Below are 9,783 nucleotides of genomic sequence, written 5' to 3' on the forward strand. Positions count from 1 at the left end.
ACTTATATTTATGGAGTTTAGTTGGTACTGTTTAAACTTTTAATTATTTTAAATTGTATTACAGCATTGTACACATGCTTGAAAGAGAAGAGAGAAAACGCAAGCCTTCTTCAGGTGCTTATGTCCATATCTTCGCAAGGGAATCAGTGTGAATTGTAATACTAATTAAATGACCGTGGGCACTTTCCACCCCCTCTGACAGCAGGAACATTCCTATTCTTAGCTCAGTAGCTTATTACAATATAGGGTGTTCAAACCGTTTTTTTTTACACAGTGACACACCGTCGCATTGTGAATCTGTTTTTCTGTGTTTACAAAGAAAGTGGAATACAGTGATACTATCTGCTATATAGATACATATTTTTAGATATTTAGACCCTTAAATTAATTTAATTTTCAATTAAGTGTGAAAAGGCAGTTTTTAAAACATAGATTTGTTTAACAGTTTTATCCTTTCCATGTTGTTTTAAAAACAACCACACATATTTCCTTAAGTATGTGTAGTTACATACACAAATATACATACAGTACATACAATAAGCCCTCCTGTTTTACAAACTTTGCTTTAACTGATTTCGGATTTAACAGATTTTGTATTTAACAGACAAAATCTGCTACAGGGGAATGTGTAAAATCAGAAATACCGGACTTCCACCATGTTAATGGACACAGTAAAGTGCAAAAATAATAAAAGAATAAAAAATTTAAACATTTTTTGTACAAAATACCTTTAAATAAGTCTAAAAAGCATGAATAACAAATATGCTCTAAAGTGAAGGCCAATAGGTAAAGGGTTATGATGGGTGTTGTCTGTGTTTTGTATGCTTTAGAGCTCTTTAAAAACAATCATTATAAAAAATACACTAAAATGTTTACAATATTTCAAAATTATAACTCTGTAAAATGTGTGGATTTAATTTCCCCAGTGAACAGGATGTGCATTTATTAATTCTAGAAAAAAAAAATCCTTTCTTGATTTCTCTAGTTCCTAGTTTTCTAGTTCCCTTTAAAATAAACTATTATTCCACAATGCAGAGTATTACATGGCCAGTATTTACATATGATATTTGTGATTTAAAGAAATTAACACAAGCAGCTTTTGGGGATTTAAGTGTTGGCTGAGTTATTGCAGGATAAAACACTAGAGATGTTGGTAAGAAAAAGATAATTTTGGGAAAGTTGAGGAATACACTGATACAAGAACACTTGCTAATGAGGTTAGGCATACTTTTGATGAAGATGATGAAGTTAACAGACTCTATGTTTACATAGATACTGAAATGAGGATTGTATTTTAGATTTTGAGTAGTTGCTAGCATTGAACTCTGTGTTGGATGCACATGAATTGAAGGAATGGGCAAACATACTGTAGCTGATGCTGATCCACAGAGCCAGCATATTAAGATGTTTATAATTAGAGGCAATTTGTTTAAATAACTAGGTATGGATACTGATGTGCAAGAGAGGTGGAAAGGCTGTTTCCTTAAGCCAGCACTATAAAATGTTTTATTCTCAGTGAGATGCTGCCATTTCATAGTGGGTTTCTAACAGTGTGTATAGTTCCATCCACACAGTGCCTTTACTTCCATCCATTTCTAATCTCTTTATCCAGTACAGAGGATTTGGAGCCTATCCCAGTAAGCAACGGACACAAGGCAGAATACACCCTGGACATAGCGCCAGTCCATCACAGGACAGACAGACACAAATACATACACACCAGGGCCAGTTTTCCCATAAACCCATTAACTTACCAGTATGTTTTGGAGTGCGAGAGGGAGTTATATCACACATATGGAGAAAAACCATGTAACCCAGAGAGAACATGCAAACCCCGCACACAGGACAGCAGGAATTGAACCTAGGATCCCAGTGCTGCAAGATAGCAATGCTAACCACTTTGCCAAAATTTGAAATGGATGGATATTTTAGTTATCTTTCTAGTTCACAGGTTTGCATGCATAATTTAATTTTGAAAGCCACTGGGACATCAGGTACTACTGTTGTATTTATGAAAAAGAAACAAAACAAAAAGCATACTAACAACTGTGTCATCCTACTCCTTAGTTAATACATTTTATTATTTGTAAACAGTTAACATTGTTAGCAAAATATTTTGAATTATATTTTACCCTGTTTTTTCTCAAGTTTGTATTTAACGTATTATATGATAGTCAGATTTAATGTATATTTGAACAATGAAAATATATTTTTACAAGATGCGGGGGAAAGTGCAACAACTTATTACAGTGCTAAATTTAATAATATTGATTACTAATAGTTTATGCTAACACCTTACTTTCTTAATTTGATGTATTTAAAACAGTGAACTGAGGGAACATAACATTCAGAAATACAATCGAAAATAGTTTTGTGGTGTTTGTATAGATGAAACATTTCTAAAATGTATAACGTAACAAAATTAAAGACGTTTAAAATCTGTAATCTTTCCACTTGTAATGTCATTAGAAAGTACAAGTTTCTGCTTTGTCTAAGGATGGTATCAAAAAGTAGTCTAAGTGGTGAGAAAGCTGTGCTTAATGATAATTAAGGGACTTAAAAGTAAAAAGAGATGCTTCATATTGCTTGATTAATTTAAAAAACTAAGTTATAAATGCAGACGCGATTGGTGCCATTAAGTGCTCCAGGCAGCGGAACGTTTGTTCTGTACTGCTGAGCTCCGCGCCTCCTCCCTCTCTCGGTGCCATGCCGGGTCTAAATATCTAAACATATGTATCTATATAGCATGTAGTATCACTGTATTCCACTTTCTTTGTAAACACGGAAAAACAGATTCACAACGCGACGGTGTGTCACTGTGTAAAAAAAAAAAACGATTTGAACACCCTATATTGTAATGAGCTGCTGAGCTAAGAATAGGAGTTCCTGGTGTCAGAGGGGGTGGAAAGTGCCCGAGGTCATTTAATTAGTATTACAATTCGCACTGATTCCCTTGCGAAGATATGGACATAAGAATATTCGTGTGTGGTCAAAAAATGGCATTAAGCACTTAAAATTAATATGGTTAATAATAATAAACTGTAACATGCTGTAACAAGATTGGCTAAACTGGGAAGCCTGTTCCCACACACCCTGCCCCCACTACCATTAGAATATACACAAAGCACTCCCCAGACTGTCTGCCCGTTTCACTGTTACCTGGATACCTCTTTGTTTAGAACTCACCCTCCCCCCTGCCTGTCTGGCTTCTTTTAATCCTTCTGTGCCCGGATTGCAGCGGGTAAGATGTTTTTCCAAGAAAGAAAGAGAAATTAAAAAAAGAGAAATTTCACCAGAGCCTCTTCTCTTCTTGTGTCTAATTAGATGAAAGGCAGCGACCTTAATCAAGCCCAAATCATAATTGAACCCATTCAGAGCCTACATTACATTTTAGCATTTCATTCTGAGTAGAAACCCTCACACCTGAAGAAGGCTTGTGTTTTCTCTCTTCTCTTTTAAGCATGTGTACAATGCTGTAATACAATTTAAAATAAAAGTTTAAACAGTATCAACTAAACTCCATTAATATAAGTATTGAGTGGTATTCAATAAATACAGCTTTTTAGTATAGATTACACTTTTCTAAAATGTATTTAAAAAATAAAAACGATTACAATCTAATCTTTCCACATTTGATCCAAAAATCCCAAGAAAAATAAATCTAAACGGGGAGAAAGCTATGCTGAAAGTTTATTAAGATACTTAGAAGACAAAGATAACAATTTACGTTGCATTTGTCCGATTGTGAATTAAAAATACATATAATTAAACATGCGTTTGCAATTTAAATCAAAAGCGATTTAAATCTATAAAAATGTTTATATTGTAACGCATACTGTACAGCCTCCATTTCTCTATAAAAATTTAAAAGATCGTTTGAGCAGCCTAAGAGGGGGGTTCTGCTCTCAGTGACAGCTGACAATCCCCCATACACTCAAGTGACAAATTAATAATGCCAATGTAAATGTCGTATTTACAATTTGTTCATAATAGAAATGTTAAGTTCTCTTAAGCTTTGTGATAGTTTACCCAGGCAGCAAAAGATCAGCTACACTGGGAAGATGCAACACCGAAGATATGATTAATAACCTTTTAAATCTGAAGGGAGATCTAAAGGGATCCCCCCACACACACACGCACGATAGAAGCAGGAAGCAGAAGCAGGGACAGCTGTCAGAAGGAAACAAGGTGACTATTCATTGTTATTAAAAATGACTTACATTCGAACATGTTGTGATATGTAGAAATCTAAAAAGTCAATTAATTGTCCATAGTATTGCTATTTTATTTTTTTTAAAGAAATGTTTGTTAAAAGAAAAGTTGTGGCACCAGCTGGATTTGAACATACAACCTCCGGTTCAGAGGTCAGGAACGTAGACCACAGTACCACCCACAAGGTCACATGAGGAGAGGCGAAACAGCCCCACATACAGAATCAACAGACATTGTACAGCGTGTACTACTGTGTTGCAGTATATGAATATAATTATATCGTTATTAATTTCTTTAGATATGCGATTCCATATTATATTAGCAGAAAAGCTTAAAACTACCACTTTTTATACACGCTATTTCACATGTTAGTTAAAGACTTTGATGCTTAAAATGTTTCGGGAGAAATGGAATACTGGTGTGTATTTTTTCTTTAAAGTACCGAGACCAGCCATATACTGTAATACTGTATGTTTATGTTCCAAAATTAATATCGTTTATGGCCTTCACATGCATTACAGTATGCTCCTATTCTTTTTATGCTCAGCTACTTAGATTTCCCTTCAGTGGTAAAATTCCATATAAATATTCAATACTAAAACGGGCACAGTAAAGACATTTAAATCTTTCTACGACCAACCAATGCACCACGAGTGCCCCTGTCAGTCTACCAATCATGTACCACAGTATTGCACGTCATCGCGCGTCACGATTTGCAAGGACGTAGCCAATTACCCGCGGTACGTGTCTGTGCCTGCATCTGTATGTCATTTTTAAGCCATTTTTTTGACCACGCACGAATATTCTTTTCTCCATATCTTCGCAATGGAAACACAGAACGCCTTCAAACCAAATGCATTTTAAAGACCATGACTTGTGAAAATTTTCACACTCTCAGTGAGCTAATTATCTTTTTTTAAACCTCCGTTTTTTCAATGATGCATAATTACGCACTAACTGGAACCTGGTGGACCACTCTATACACACGTTCACAATGTGAGAAAGACTGCTCAATACGGTTTTGTGTGACAAACCTGTATATCATCATAGGAAGCAGAACAGTGCAGTCTCCAATTCCCCAGACTGTAAACATGGGACCAAAGCTTTGTTTGATTTCTGAAACCCTTTCTTTGTATCCTCTTTTCATTCAGGTAAGGGTCAACTATATACACAATACTGCTGACAGCAGGAAAATTAACAATATTCTTTACTCAGCAGCATATTAAAAACAGCTCCCATGATGTACCAACCGATTTTTTACACAGAAGACTGACACAGCTTTGCGTTCTGAATCTCTTTTTCTCGTGCTTTTATTTAATGTGGCACTATGCACTGGGATAGGGGAATGCTGTTCAGAAGACAATAGCATTCAAACCACAGCACCCACAATGCTGCAAGTAAGTGTTTTACACACTAAGCAGGTCCTCTGACCTTTCCAAGCCTTGCTTTGGCTTGTGAAACCTTTTCGTTTTATATTGGCACCATGAGACATGCAATACACTGGGATAGTGGGGTCTTCTTCATGACTCAATTTCTTTTTAAGCACAACACCCACAATGCTGCAGCTAAGTGTTTCACATACTAGGCCGGTCCTCTGACCTTTCCCAGCTTTGTTTTGGGTTGTGAAACTTTTCTTTATTTTTTAATGATTTTTTGAATATAGCACTACAGGTAATATACTGAAATAAGGGGGTCTTCTTTAAAATGCATCTGGTTTGAAGGCGTTCTGTGTTTCCATTGTGTTGATATGGACAAGAGAATATTAGTGAGTTGTCAAAAAAATGTGATAAAAACGACAAAGTGAAGGCTGTGAAAACAGTCACAATGTACTTTATACACAAAGCAAGTGTTCTCGTAACCCTAGGAGGTTTCGTGAAAACGCTACTGGCATGCCAAAATCGTTATCGAACTTTACCCCGGTGCATGCCGGGAGGAATTCATGCACTACAGATGAAAGGGGGCAGGCACGTACAGTTCACTTTGAATCCACAAGTACTTTTCTCGGATGTTGCACAAACAAATCCTAATGTCCTGAAAGCATTGCAGCATGTTTGTGTCTCTCTTCCTGTAGCTGCAGGACGACTGACACGAATGGACAATCACAATCTGTGGCGTTTAGCGTGACATAGTCTTGCAGGCATCGTGCTGTCTCACTGCAATACTATACCGCTGGAGGAAACAGTCCATCTGGCCATGAAACTCATTTGAACGTCTAGCTACAGTTACTAACCATATCATGATTTATTCACAATATGTGGAATCAGCACGTCCCAGAGACAGCTTCCGATATCGTGAGCATTCTCTGATGGTGTGCTGCATGGCTTCTGGGTGTGTACGTTGGTGGTATAGTGGTGAGCAAAGCTGCCTTCCAAGCAGTTGATCCAGGTTTGATTCCCAGCCAACACATTGGTGAATATTTTCAAATGCTGTAATGAACCTAGGAATGCGACTAACAAAGCACAACCTTTTGAAAGAGCTAAAGCACTGCAAAACTGAATTGGGGAGAATCTTACTGGGGATTCTGAGCGATGACTGTGTAACCAGGAGGTTATGGAGGGGATATTTGAAATCTGACACTGAAATTGGTAGCTGTCTCTTTAAGACATGCACGTATGAGTGACATCAGCACGCCAGTAATTGTGGGAGTGGACAACGTACAGTTGAGCGTGGCCTGTGGCTACGCATGATGTGAATGCAAAGAGCATGTTCAAATAAGACTGATGTTCTGTGCATCTTGGATTAGGCGAGATCAAAGAGGAAATTGCCACTACCATATTTTTTGCTTTGTCTTTGTTATTATAGTATCTATAATAACAAAGAGCTATAGTAGCTCTTTGTGCATCCTGGTGTGTGTATATCTCCAGGTATATCTATGTGAAGCTTTTGAGTTAAAGGTTATACTGCATCCAATCTAAGTTCTGTAACAGAAAATAATACAACCCCTCATTTTTATGATTTCATGCAGATCCAGAATTAAAAAATCCCCATTTAAATTCATTGTAGTACGGTGTGTTCTTTGCCGGGCTACAAATTTTGGTACCAGAAATGGGGTATTCTGAGCATTTAGATGAAACTTTGGATGCCGTATAAGGTAAAATAAATAAAAAAATATGGTAGTGGTGAAGAGCTGCACTGCGGGTGTCTGGTCTGCCCAGAGAGGTGGGGGAAGGGACGTCCGGAGCAGGGACCCAGGAGAGGATCGCCAGCAGAACCAGCATTCTGGACTGTTCTAGTGCACGTTAGCAGATTCTTTAGTGCTATTTATCACTTTCTGTAGTCAGTCACTGAGTTTGAGTTTGTAGGCATCCTCTCATGAGGCACCAATAAATGTAGGGGTTTTGTGCATTACAGGGACAATTATTAATTGTAGCAGTAAGCCACAAAATGATTCTTTGATGGCTATTAGAAAACCAACCTTGCGGGATAACACACACACACACACGGATACTATTACACGACAATACATTTATTAAGGCATAAAATGTGTATATAAACATAACAGATCTTATAGTGAGGGTTAGCAGAATACAAAAGGTATATATTCGATCACGAAGAGTTACAAACCAAGAGGGACATACATTCAGTATACCATTCATTTATACCATTTCGTTAATGAGCTTTGATTTCAGCTTCTACACTAGATACTCAAAAGCAAGTACATCACTCATAGGAATTAAACTGATATCAACTGGGGTTGAGGTAACAATTGAATTCTCGAGCTGTAACTCAGAATGTTGAATACTCATCCAATCTGTGTGGATTCAGATCTCCCGCGGACACAAAGAAACAGTGGCAGGCTTGTTGCTGTGTCCAATCAGCATTCTCTGGCCTAGTGTCAGGCAGTGCTGGTTTGGCATGAGGGAAGTGGGAGAGACTCCTGCTGCGACGCTCTAGTAGTAGGCTCTCTGAAGACCGGCTAGTTAGTTCTGGCTTACTAGTGAGAGTTTGTGCACATGAGAAAAGCGACTGCGGGTCCAAGCAGGTCACACTCTTTAGACAGGAAGAAGACCGGTTCGTTCCTGATGTATTGCTAGTTCTGAATCCATACAAGAACAATTCTATAAAACGCTCACCAGATTACGTTTTAAGAAGGAACTGCAGCTCAGGTTCAGCCAAGATCTAAACTCGGATGGCAGGATTCAGAGTCCAGAGTGCGGACTGATGGCGCACGGAGGGTCCATATAGATCCCTCAGTGATCTTCCGCGTGTTTAAACTGCCAACGTGTGACTACCCTGTCCCCGTGACCTCATTGCTCTGCTCTCGCCTCTGTGCAGCCGAGCCCGACTCATGGTAAAGTGAAAAAAAAAATGCCCTCAACGTGTGATTTTCTCTGGAGCGAGGATAGATGTTACCTTTATATCACTGAACAGAATGTATGAGATGTGGCGGCTAGGTTCAATTTTTTATCCTGTTTAAAAGATTAAGGACTGGGGTGAGCGTGATTCACCACCCTAAGAGCCCGATGTGCGGACCAATTAAGCTGCATAGACTTGGTCATTTAACTATTCTCCATTCGCAGGGTTAAGGTTAATGAGAAAACATTGCTGACTTTTTTTTGCCAGCCACAAGCGCAGATTAGCAAGGTTTGTATTTCATCTTTTGCAAGTTGCATCCATTTAAAAAAAAGTCGTTCAAGACAGGAAATTAATACTTGCATTTAATTAAGTCTAGCCGTAGGAGGTTATCCATAATGACCAGTTCTGTACGAGAAGACAGAAAAAAAAGGCACCACTGGGATTCAGACCCAGGATCTCCTGTTTACGAAGCAGGCGCTTTAACCAACTAAGCCACAGCACCCCTGGAGTGGTGTCCTTTTACAACCACTTGGACACACCGCTCTGAGACATCTGCATTCGGTGCGCGCTCCGCCTGCTCGCTGAGCAAGTTGCCACCTTTACATACAAAAGCAACATCGACACCAAGAGAAAGGATGACAAATGGCTTTTATCTGGAACTTTTCATGTCAAAGGAGCTCAATGTGCTTTCCGTGGACAACAGGGCCACTGAACTCCACACCGGCCACTGAAGCACAGCAGTGGCTTGGTGGCTTGACATCTCCCAAAGAAAATGTTGAAATCGCATGTGGAACAGGAAAATGACCCTTCGAGTACAAGGGAAAAAAAAAAGATCATCTGGAGCACGCCAACACATGTACGGACAGCCTAGTTTTCTTGATGAGGTGGCCAAGTGGTTAAGGCAATGGACTACTAATCCATTGGGCTTTGCATGCATGGGTTTGAATCCCATCCTTGTCACATTCAGCATCTGACACATGTGCCCATTCAAAGTTGGCCTTGCTTTCTTTTGCTCTGGTACTAGAGCAGTACATTTTCTAGCTGTGGCTGAAGATGGTATAGTAGGCTAACATCGGTATCGAGCAGTGACAGTAACAGTATTTACTGAGAGAGAGAGAGGCAGCTCAGAAGATGAGCTCCTAATTTCTTTGAGATTTTATTGTTTTCTGTAACTGAACAAATAGTCTAGGAATAAGGCAACATCTAACAAAAACGAAAGAAAACCAAAGAAGTAAAGAAATAATTTATCATTGAAAAAAAAACAACAAAGCAAAC

The 9,783-nt window shown here is 38.5% G+C and overlaps 1 non-coding gene across 1 annotated transcript; it reads left to right on the forward strand.

Moving 5' to 3' along the window:
* Positions 1 to 9,386: 9,386 nt before the first annotated feature.
* On the forward strand, positions 9,387 to 9,468 carry trnas-acu (transfer RNA serine (anticodon ACU)). The gene has a single exon. It is a non-coding gene; the product is annotated as a tRNA-Ser (tRNA).
* The last annotated feature ends 315 nt before the right edge of the window (positions 9,469 to 9,783 follow it).

Source organism: Atractosteus spatula, unplaced genomic scaffold (genome assembly GCF_055471065.1).
Source record: "Atractosteus spatula isolate fAtrSpa1 unplaced genomic scaffold, fAtrSpa1.hap1 Scaffold_24, whole genome shotgun sequence".
In the NCBI taxonomy this organism is placed as follows: Eukaryota; Metazoa; Chordata; class Actinopteri; order Semionotiformes; family Lepisosteidae; genus Atractosteus; species Atractosteus spatula.